Source organism: Salmo trutta, chromosome 30 (genome assembly GCF_901001165.1).
Source record: "Salmo trutta chromosome 30, fSalTru1.1, whole genome shotgun sequence".
Lineage (NCBI taxonomy): Eukaryota > Metazoa > Chordata > Actinopteri > Salmoniformes > Salmonidae > Salmo > Salmo trutta.
This window is the reverse complement of record NC_042986.1, coordinates 41,645,020-41,656,820: the sequence shown is the minus strand read 5'-3', so window position 1 is coordinate 41,656,820 and position 11,801 is coordinate 41,645,020. Positions and strand designations below refer to the sequence as shown.

Here is an 11,801-nt window from a genome sequence, read left to right as displayed (position 1 = left end):
CCCTTTCTGTTGTATAACTGACTAGGTATCCCCCCTTTCTGTTGTATAACTGACTAGGTATCCCCCCTTTCTGTTGTATAACTGACTAGGTATCCCCCCTTTCCCTTTCTGCTGGGTGTTTTGGAGGATCCACTAGAGGGTTCAACAAACCTACTTCTGGACAAAATGCATCTTTCAAGCAGATAGAAGCGTGACTACAGTATATAGAGGGAGGTGTACAAGAAAATGTCTGTTCAAACCTGTCAGTCTGTATAGGGGAGGCCTGTCTGTATAGGGGAGGCCTGTCTGTATAGGTTAGTCTGTATAGGGCAGGCCTGTCTGTATAGGGCAGGCCTGTCTGTATAGGGCAGGCCTGTCTGTATAGGGCAGGCCTGTCTGTATAGGGCAGGCCTGTCTGTATAGGGCAGGCCTGTCTGTATAGGGCAGGCCTGTCTATAGGTAAGTCTGTATAGGGCAGGCCTGTCTGTATGGGTTAGTGACTATAGGGCAGGCCTGTCTGTATATGTTGGTCTGTATAGGGCAGGCCTGTCTGTATAGGTTGGTCTGTATAGGGCCGGCTTGTCTGTATAGGTTAGTCTGTATAGGGCAGACCTGTCTGTTTAGGGCAGGCCTGTCTGTATAGGTTAGTCTGTATAGGGCAGGCCTGTCTATAGGTTAGTCTGTATAGGGCAGGCCTGTCTATAGGTTAGTCTGTATAGGGCAGGCCTGTCTATAGGTTAGTCTGTATAGGGCAGGCCTGTCTGTATAGGTTAGTCTGTATAGGGCAGGCCTGTCTGTATAGGGCAGGCCTGTCTGTATAGGTTAGTCTGTATAGGGCAGGCCTGTCTGTATAGGTTAGTCTGTATAGGGCAGGCCTGTCTGTATAGGTTAGTCTGTATAGGGCAGGCCTGTCTGTATAGGTTAGTCTGTATAGGGCAGGCCTGTCTGTATAGGTTAGTCTGTATAGGGCAGGCCTGTCTATAGGTTAGTCTGTATAGGGCAGGCCTGTCTGTATAGGTTAGTCTGTATAGGGCAGGCCTGTCTGTATAGGTTAGTCTGTATAGGGCAGGCCTGTCTGTATAGGTTAGTCTGTATAGGGCAGGCCTGTCTGTATAGGTTAGTGACTAAAGGGCAGGCCTGTCTGTATAGGTTGGTCTGTATAGGGCAGGCCTGTCTGTATAGGTTGGTCTGTATAGGGCAGGCCTGTCTGTATAGGTTGGTCTGTATAGGGCAGGCCTGTCTGTTTAGGGCAGGCCTGTCTATAGGTTAGTCTGTATAGGGCAGGCCTGTCTATAGGTTAGTCTGTATAGGGCAGGCCTGTCTGTATAGGTTAGTGACTATAGGGCAGGCCTGTCTGTATAGGTTGGTCTGTATAGGGCAGGCCTGTCTGTATAGGTTGGTCTGTATAGGGCAGGCCTGTCTCTAGGTTAGTCTGTATAGGGCAGGCCTGTCTGTATAGGTTAGTGACTATAGGGCAGGCCTGTCTGTATAGGTTGGTCTGTATAGGGCAGGCCTGTCTGTATAGGTTGGTCTGTATAGGGCAGGCCTGTCTCTAGGTTAGTCTGTATAGGGCAGGCCTGTCTGTATAGGTTAGTGACTATAGGGCAGGCCTGTCTATAGGTTAGTCTGTATAGGGCAGGCTTGTCTATAGGTTAGTCTGTATAGGGCAGGCCTGTCTGTATAGGGCAGGCCTGTCTATAGGTTAGTCTGTATAGGGCAGGCCTGTCTGTATAGGTTAGTGACTATAGGGCAGGCCTGTCTGTATAGGTTGGTCTGTATAGGGCAGGCCTGTCTGTATAGGTTGGTCTGTATAGGGCAGGCCTGTCTGTATAGGTTGGTCTGTATAGGGCAGGCCTGTCTGTATAGGTTGGTCTGCATAGGGCAGGCCTGTCTGTATAGGTTAGTGACTATAGGGCAGACCTGTCTGTATAGGTTGGTCTGCATAGGGCAGGCCTGTCTGTATAGGTTGGTCTGTATAGGGCAGGCCTGTCTCTAGGTTAGTCTGTATAGGGCAGGCCTGTCTCTAGGTTAGTCTGTATAGGGCAGGCCTGTCTATAGGTTAGTCTGTATAGGGCAGGCCTGTCTGTATAGGTTAGTCTGTATAGGGCAGGCCTGTCTGTATAGGTTAGTCTGTATAGGGCAGGCCTGTCTGTATAGGTTAGTCTGTATAGGGCAGGCCTGTCTGTATAGGTTAGTCTGTATAGGGCAGGCCTGTCTGTATAGGTTAGTGACTATAGGGCAGGCCTGTCTGTATAGGTTAGTGACTATAGGGCAGGCCTGTCTGTATAGGTTAGTCTGTATAGGGCAGGCCTGTCTATAGGTTAGTCTGTATAGGGCAGGCCTGTCTGTATAGGTTAGTCTGTATAGGGCAGGCCTGTCTGTATAGGTTAGTGACTATAGGGCAGGCCTGTCTGTATAGGTTAGTGACTATAGGGCAGGCCTGTCTGTATAGGTTAGTCTGTATAGGGCAGGCCTGTCTATAGGTTAGTCTGTATAGGGCAGGCCTGTCTGTATAGGTTAGTCTGTATAGGGCAGGCCTGTCTGTATAGGTTAGTCTGTATAGGGCAGGCCTGTCTGTTTAGGTTAGTCTGTATAGGGCAGGCCTGTCTGTATAGGTTAGTCTGTATACTGCAGGCCTGTCTGTATAGGTTAGTCTGTATACGGCAGGCCTGTCTGTATAGGTTGGTCTGTATAGGGCAGGCCTGTCTGTATAGGTTGGTCTGTATAGGGCAGGCCTGTCTGTATAGGTTGGTCTGTATAGGGCAGGCCTGTCTGTATAGGTTGGTCTGTATAGGGCAGGCCTGTCTATAGGTTAGTCTGTATAGGGCAGGCCTGTCTGTATAGGTTAGTCTGTATAGGTTAGTCTGTATAGGGCAGGTATGTCTGTATAGGTTAGTGACTATAGGGCAGGCCTGTCTGTATAGGTTGGTCTGTATAGGGCAGGCCTGTCTGTATAGGGCAGGCCTGTCTCTAGGTTAGTCTGTATAGGGCAGGCCTGTCTGTATAGGTTAGTGACTATAGGGCAGGCCTGTCTATAGGTTAGTCTGTATAGGGCAGGCCTGTCTATAGGTTAGTCTGTATAGGGCAGGCCTGTCTGTATAGGTTAGTCTGTATAGGGCAGGCCTGTCTGTATAGGTTAGTCTGTATAGGGCAGGCCTGTCTGTATAGGGCAGGCCTGTCTGTATAGGGCAGGCCTGTCTGTATAGGTTAGTCTGTATAGGGCAGGCCTGTCTGTATAGGTTAGTCTGTATAGGGCAGGCCTGTCTGTATAGGTTAGTCTGTATAGGGCAGGCCTGTCTATAGGTTAGTCTGTATAGGGCAGGCCTGTCTGTATAGGTTAGTCTGTATAGGGCAGGCCTGTCTGTATAGGTTAGTCTGTATAGGGCAGGCCTGTCTGTATAGGTTAGTGACTATAGGGCAGGCCTGTCTGTTTAGGGCAGGCCTGTCTGTATAGGGCAGGCCTGTCTATAGGTTAGTCTGTATAGGGCAGGCCTGTCTATAGGTTAGTCTGTATAGGGCAGGCCTGTCTATAGGTTAGTCTGTATAGGGCAGGCCTGTCTGTATAGGTTAGTCTGTATAGGGCAGGCCTGTCTGTATAGGGCAGGCCTGTCTGTATAGGTTAGTCTGTATAGGGCAGGCCTGTCTGTATAGGTTAGTCTGTATAGGGCAGGCCTGTCTATAGGTTAGTCTGTATAGGGCAGGCCTGTCTGTATAGGTTAGTCTGTATAGGGCAGGCCTGTCTATAGGTTAGTCTGTATAGGGCAGGCCTGTCTGTATAGGTTAGTCTGTATAGGGCAGGCCTGTCTGTATAGGTTAGTCTGTATAGGGCAGGCCTGTCTGTATAGGTTAGTGACTATAGGGCAGGCCTGTCTGTATAGGTTGGTCTGTATAGGGCAGGCCTGTCTGTATAGGGCAGGCCTGTCTGTTTAGGGCAGGCCTGTCTGTATAGGTTAGTCTGTATAGGGCAGGCCTGTCTATAGGTTAGTCTGTATAGGGCAGGCCTGTCTATAGGTTAGTCTGTATAGGGCAGGCCTGTCTATAGGTTAGTCTGTATAGGGCAGGCCTGTCTGTATAGGTTAGTGACTATAGGGCAGGCCTGTCTGTATAGGTTGGTCTGTATAGGGCAGGCCTGTCTGTATAGGTTGGTCTGTATAGGGCAGGCCTGTCTCTAGGTTAGTCTGTATAGGGCAGGCCTGTCTGTATAGGTTAGTGACTATAGGGCAGGCCTGTCTATAGGTTAGTCTGTATAGGGCAGGCTTGTCTATAGGATAGTCTGTATAGGGCAGGCCTGTCTGTATAGGGCAGGCCTGTCTGTATAGGTTAGTCTGTATAGGGCAGGCCTGTCTATAGGTTAGTCTGTATAGGGCAGGCCTGTCTGTATAGGTTAGTGACTATAGGGCAGGCCTGTCTGTATAGGTTGGTCTGTATAGGGCAGGCCTGTCTGTATAGGTTGGTCTGTATAGGGCAGGCCTGTCTGTATAGGTTGGTCTGTATAGGGCAGGCCTGTCTGTATAGGTTGGTCTGCATAGGGCAGGCCTGTCTGTATAGGTTAGTGACTATAGGGCAGGCCTGTCTGTATAGGTTGGTCTGTATAGGGCAGGCCTGTCTCTAGGTTAATCTGTATATGGCAGGCCTGTCTATAGGTTAGTCTGTATAGGGCAGGCCTGTCTGTATAGGTTAGTCTGTATACGGCAGGCCTGTCTGTATAGGTTAGTCTGTATAGGGCAGGCCTGTCTGTATAGGTTAGTCTGTATAGGGCAGGCCTGTCTGTATAGGTTAGTCTGTATAGGGCAGGCCTGTCTGTATAGGTTAGTCTGTATAGGGCAGGCTTGTCTATAGCTTAGTCTGTATAGGGCAGGCCTGTCTGTATAGGGCAGGCCTGTCTGTATAGGTTAGTCTGTATAGGGCAGGCCTGTCTATAGGTTAGTCTGTATAGGGCAGGCCTGTCTATAGGTTAGTCTGTATAGGGCAGGCCTGTCTGTATAGGTTAGTCTGTATAGGGCAGGCCTGTCTGTATAGGGCAGGCCTGTCTGTATAGGTTAGTCTGTATAGGGCAGGCCTGTCTGTATAGGTTAGTCTGTATAGGGCAGGCCTGTCTGTATAGGTTAGTCTGTATAGGGCAGGCCTGTCTGTATAGGTTAGTCTGTATAGGGCAGGCCTGTCTGTATAGGTTAGTCTGTATAGGGCAGGCCTGTCTGTATAGGTTAGTCTGTATAGGGCAGGCCTGTCGGTATAGGTTAGTCTGTATAGGGCAGACCTGTCTATAGGTATAGGGCAGGCCTGTCTGTTTAGGTTAGTCTGTATACGGCAGGCCTGTCTGTATAGGTTGGTCTGTATAGGGCAGGCCTGTCTGTATAGGTTGGTCTGTATAGGGCAGGCCTGTCTGTATAGGTTGGTCTGTATAGGTTGGTCTGTATAGGGCAGGCCTGTCTGTAGGTTAGTCTGTATAGGGCAGGCCTGTCTGTATAGGTTGGTCTGTATAGGGCAGGCCTGTCTGTATAGGTTGGTCTGTATAGGGCAAGCCTGTCTGTAGGTTGGTCTGTATAGGGCAGGCCTGTCTGTATAGGGCAGGTTAGTCTGTATAGGTTAGTCTGTATAGGGCAGACCTGTCTAAAGGTATAGGACAGGCCTGTCTGTATTCGTTAGTCTGTATAGGGCAGGCCAGTCTGTATAGGTTAGTCTGTATAGGGCAGGTTAGTCTGTATAGGGCAGGTTAGTCTGTATAGGGCAGGCCTGTCTGTATAGGTTAGTCTGTATAGGGCAGGACTGTCTATAGGTTAGTCTGTATAGGGCAGGACTGTCTGTATAGGTTAGTCTGTATAGGGCAGGACTGTCTGTATAGGTTAGTCTGTATAGGGCAGGCCTGTCTGTAGCAATATTTTACATCTACACTACTCTTACCTGAGAGATCCATACTTTAAAAAAAATGTTTTATAAGAATTGATTTGATATTTTATTAACACAACATACACATACATCCCCCCTGCCCAGACCCACTAGCCCCCACCCCTATCTCCAACGCCTGCGTCACTTTCTGCCACATGGCCTCAAATTGCAGTAGCCATACTATTACCACACAGTCTAACTTGAGCCACTTCTAGCTACATTGTGATGTGGTGTCTAATCATTGAAGCAGAGTCTGTCTTCATTCAGCATACAACGGGGAAAAAAAGTCCACAATGTTCATTTGAAGGACATAATATATTAACTGCTAATAGTTAACCAGTTATATAACATTAGAAAAAGAGCTTCTTCAGATTTGTTTTTGCTCCAGAACCAAGTGAGAAATGTACTGTCCTCAAACGACCCAAATTTCAGAAGAAAAAAGTGTGTGATTTTATAAATGTTGACTCATAACTCGCCACCCTCCTCTCACATGCTCTGGGCCCAGTTAAACCATAGCTTTAGACTGATTCAGCAGCTGTACTTTTTAAGGTGTCGTGTTCAGTATGCTTCTCTTTGTTCGAACCAGAACATATGCCACAAGTCTCCCTTTCCTTGACAACAGCTGCTAAAGGCATGAGATCAGGAACCGCCGGAGTAGAGCCGGACTCACAGGGAGAGGAGTGGGGGAAAACACCAGGCACTACTAAGACATGACCCCCAGGGGGTGCTGTAGAGAGACGTAAAATGAGCACACATGAGTGTCGGTTTATATTTCATCTGCGTTGCTCTACTTTCTGGCTACCCGGATAAAGCACTAAATAAACTTCAGTTAGTGCTAAACGCGGCTGCTAGAATCTTGACTAGAACCAAAAAAATGTATCAAACTACTCCAGTGCTAGCCTCCCTACACTGGCTTCCTGTTAAGGCAAGGGCTGATTTTTAAGGTTTTACTGCTAACCTACAAAGCATTACATGGGCTTGCTCCTACCCATCTTTCCGATTTGGTCCTGCCGTACATACCTACACGTACGCTACGGTCACAAGACGCAGGCCTCCTTACTGTCCCTAGAATTTCTAAGCAAACAGCTGGAGGCAGGGCTTTCTCCTATAGAGCTCCATTTTTATGGAATGGTCTGCATACCCATGTGAGAGACGCAGACTCGGTCTCGACCTTTAAGTCTTTACTGAAGACTCATCTCTTCAGTAAGTCCTATGATTGAGTGTAGTCTGGCCCAGAGGTGTGAAGGTGAACGGAAAGGCTGGAGCAACGAACCGCCCTTGCTGTCTCTGCCTGGCCGGTTCCCCTCTCTCCACTGGGATTCTCTGCCTCTAACCCTATTACAGGGGCCGAGTCACTGGCTTACTGGTGCTCTTCCATGCCGTCCTTAGGAGGGGTGCGTCACTTGAGTGGGTTGAGTCACTGATGTGGTCTTCCTGTCCGGGTTGGCGCCCCCCCCCCCCCCCCCCCTGGGATTCGTGCAGTGGTGGAGATCTTTGTGGGCTATACTCGGCCTTGTCTCAGGATGGTAAGTTGGTGATTGAAGATATCCCTCTAGTGGTGTGGGGGCTGTGCTTTGGCAAAGTGGTTGGGGTTAAATCCTGCCTGGTTGGCCCTGTCCGGGGGATTCGTCGGATGGGGCCACATTGTCTCAGCCTCCAGTATTTATGCTGCAATAGTTTGTGTCGGGGGCTAGGGTCAGTCTGTTATATCTGGAGTCCTGTGTGAATTTAAGTATGCTCCCTGTAATTCTCTCAGGACCTGAGCCCTGGGACCATGCCTCAGGACTACCTGGCCTGATGACTCCTTGCTGTCCCCAGTCCACCTGGCCGTGATGCTGCTCCAGTTTCAACTGTTCTGCCTGTGGCTATGGAACCCTGACCTGTTCACCGGACGTGCTACCTGTCCCAGACCTGTTGTCCCAGACCTGCTGGAACCCTGACCTATTCACCGGACGTGCTACCTGTCCCAGACCTGCTGTTTTCAACTCTCTAGAAACAGCAGGAGTGGTAGAGATACTCTCAGTGATCGGCTATTTAAAGCCAACTGACATTTACTCTTGAGGTGCTGACTTGTTGCACCCTCGACAGCTACTGTGATTATTATTATTTGAACATGCTGGTCATTTATGAACATTTGAACATCTTGGTCATGTTCTGTTATAATCTCCACCCGGCACAGCCAGAAGAGGACTGGCCACCCCTCATAGCCTGGTTCCTCTCTAGGTTTCTTCCTAGGTTCTGGCCTTTCTAGGGAGTTTTTTCTAGCCACCGTGCTTCTACACCTGCATTGCTTGCTGTTTGGTGTTTTAGGCTGGGTTTCTGTATAAGCACTTTGTGACATAAAAAGGGCTTTATAAATACATTTGATTTAATTTAATTTTCTAAGCCTCATTTTAGATAATCCTTTAATATTTCTATTTGATCACAGTTGATTATATTCTAATCAATACGTTAGGGTCAATCAAGTTCCTCATAAGGAAATGCACAGCGAAACTGTTTTGGCCTACTGCGCATCTGTTTTTCCCTGCCTCAGGGCTTGTACCTGCACATCTGTTTTTCCCTGCCTCAGGGCTTGTACCTGCACATCTGTTTTTCCCTGCCTCAGGGCTTGTACCTGCACATCTGTTTTTCCCTGCCTCAGGGCTTGTACCTGCGCATCTGTTTTTCCCTGCCTCAGGGCTTGTACCTGCACACTGCTTGAGGATAGTTTAGCCCTTGTAAAACACTGTTCAAGTCCTTTACAGGCTTTACAGCACAGCTCCTCATTAAGTAGAGTTGTCCCTCAGTGCTCTGAGTGAATTATCACAGACCAGCTTTAATAGCTCTATCACAGACCAGCTTTAATAGCTCTATCACAGACCAGCTTTAGTAGCCAGACCAGCTTTAATAGCTCTATCACAGACCAGCTTTAATAGCTCTATCCCAGACCAGCTTTAATAGCCAGACCAGCTTTAATAGCTCTATCACAGACCAGCTTTAATAGCTCTATCACAGACCAGCTTTAGTAGCTCTATCACAGACCAGCTTTAGTAGCTCTATCACAGACCAGCTTTAGTAGCTCTCTCACAGACCAGCTTTAGTAGCTCTCTCACAGACCAGCTTTAATAGCTCTATCACAGACCAGCTTTAGTAGCCAGACCAGCTTTAATAGCTCTATCACAGACCAGCTTTAATAGCTCTATCACAGACCAGCTTTAATAGCTCTATCACAGACCAGCTTTAATAGCTCTATCACAGACCAGCTTTAATAGCTCTCTCACAGACCAGCTTTAATAGCCAGACCAGCTTTAGTAGCTCTATCACAGACCAGCTTTAGTAGCTCCATCACAGACCAGCTTTAATAGCTCTATCACAGACCAGCTTTAGTAGCCAGACCAGCTTTAATAGCTCTATCACAGACCAGCTTTAATAGCTCTATCACAGACCAGCCTTACTAGCTCTTTGCACTAAACTGCTCTCTGCCATTTCCTCTCTAATTTCTGGGCTCAGCAGCAAACTGCCCAGCTCTGCCACACACACACACACATTTATCTCCAGAGGCAGGCTCCAGGCAGTGTGGTCTCCACAGTCATGGTACATTGATCTTGTGAAAAGCTCCAAAGCCACTGAGCCAAGGGATTATAACATCATCTATCTGGCACGGTACACAGTAAAGCTGTACAACTCGTGTATAACACATTTGGTAAAGCGGTTGTGATAAGTTTTTTTTTTATGCGCAAATATGACACCAACGTTTTGGAGACACCGTACAATGGTTGTGTGAACGTAACTGGTTACTGTATCGGGGGCGTTTGACTCTAGGTCCTACTTCAGAAGGTCCGTTTAACTCTAGGTCCTACTTCAGAAGGTCCGTTTAACTCTAGGTCCTACTTCAGAAGGTCCGTTTGACTCTAGGTCCTACTTCAGAAGGTCCGTTTGACTCTAGGTCCTACTTCAGAAGGTCCGTTTGACTCTAGGTCCTACTTCAGAAGGTCCGTTTGACTCTAGGTCCTACTTCAGAAGGTCCGTTTAACTCTAGGTCCTACTTCAGAAGGTCCGTTTAACTCTAGGTCCTACTTCAGAAGGTCCGTTTGACTCTAGTTCCTCAAATCAAATGTTATTGGTCACATACACATGGTTAGCAGATGTTAATGCGAGTGTAGCGAAATGCTTGTGCTTCTAGTTCCGACCGTGCAGTAATATCTAACAAGTAATATAACAATTCCACAACAACTACCTTATACACACAAATGTAAAGGAATGAATAAGAATATGTACATATAAATATATGAATGAGTGATGGCCGAACGGCATAGGCAAGATGCAGTAGATGGTATAGAGTACAGTATATACACATGAGATGAGTAATGTAGAGCATGTAAACATTATATAAAGTGGCATTGTTTAAGTGACAAGTGATACATTTATTACAGCCAATAATTATTAAAGTGGCTAGAATTGAGTCAGTATGTTGGCAGCAGCCACTCAATGTTAGAGATGGCTGTTTAACAGTCTGATGGCCTTGAGATAGAAGCTGTACTGACCTCGCCTTCTGGATGATAACGGAGTGAACAGGCAGTGGCTCGGGTGGTTGTTGTCCTTGATGATCTTTTTGGCCTTCCTGTGACATCGGGTGGTGTAGGTGTCCTGGAGGGCAGGTAGTTTGCCCCCGATGATGCGTTGTGCAGACCTCACTACCCTCTGGAGAGCCTTACGGTTTTGGGCGGAGCAGTTGCTGTACCCGGCGGTGATACAACCCGACAGGATGCTATCGATTGTGCATCTGTAAAAGTTTGAGTGTTTTTGGTGACAAGCCAAATTTCTTCAGCCTCCTGAGGTTGAAGAGGCGCTGTTGCGCCTTCTTCACCACACTGTCTGTGTGGGTGGACCATTTCAGTTTGACCGTGATGTGTACGCCGAGGAACTTAACTTTCCACCTTCTCCACTACTGTCCCGTCGATGTGGATATGGGGGTGCTCCCTCTGCTGTTTCCTGAAGTCCACGATCATCTCCTTTGTTTTGTTGACATTGAGTGTGAGGTTATTTTCCTGACACCACACTCCGAGGGCCCTCACCTCCTCCCTGTAGGCCGTCTCGTCGTTGTTGGTAATCAAGCCTACCACTGTAGTGTCATCTGCAAACTTGATGATTGAGTTGGAGGCGTGCATGGCCACGCGGTCATGGGTGAACAGGGAGTACAGGAGAGGGCTGAGAAAACACCCTTGTGGGGCCCCAGTGTTGAGGATCAGCGGGGTGGAGATGTTGTTTCCTACCCTCACCACCTGGGGGCGGCCCGTCAGGAAGTCCAGGACCCAGTTGCACAGGGGGTGGTCGAGACCCAGGGTCTCGAGCTTAGTGACGAGTTTGGAGGGCACTATGCTGTTAAATGCTGAGCTGTAATCGATGAACAGCATTCTTACATAGGTATTCCTCTTGTCCAGATGGGTTAGGGCAGTGTGCAATGTAATTGCGTCGTCTGTGGACCTATTGGGGCGGTAAGCAAATTGGAGTGGGTCTAGGGTGTCAGGTAGGGTGGAGGTGATATGATCCTTGACTAGTCACTCAAAGCACTTCATGATGACAGAAGTGAGTGCTACGGGGCGATAGTCGTTTAGCTCAGTTACCTTCACTTTCTTGGGAACAGTGATTGACTGTAGATCCTGCCACATACGTCTCGTGTCTGAGCAGTTGAATTGCGACTCCACTTTGTCTCTATACTGATGCTTGTTTGATTGCCTTGCGGAGGGAATAGCTACACTGTTTGTATTTGGTCATGTTTCCGGTCGCCTTGCTATGATTAAAAGCAGTGGTTCGCGCTTTCAGTTTTGCGCGAATGCTGCCATCAATCCACGGTTTCTGGTTGGGAAAGGTTTTAATAGTCACCGTGGGTACCACATCACCGATACACTTGCTATTAAACTCGCTCACCGAATCAGCGTATACATCAATGTTCTTGT

General features: G+C 48.0%; 1 long non-coding RNA gene across 1 annotated transcript; it reads left to right on the top strand.

Annotated features, from left to right (window-relative positions):
- Positions 1-2,740: 2,740 nt before the first annotated feature.
- LOC115168840 (uncharacterized) lies at positions 2,741-6,134 on the top strand. Its single transcript, XR_003870764.1, has 2 exons — positions 2,741-2,823; positions 5,756-6,134. It is a non-coding gene; the product is annotated as an uncharacterized LOC115168840 (long non-coding RNA).
- The last annotated feature ends 5,667 nt before the right edge of the window (positions 6,135-11,801 follow it).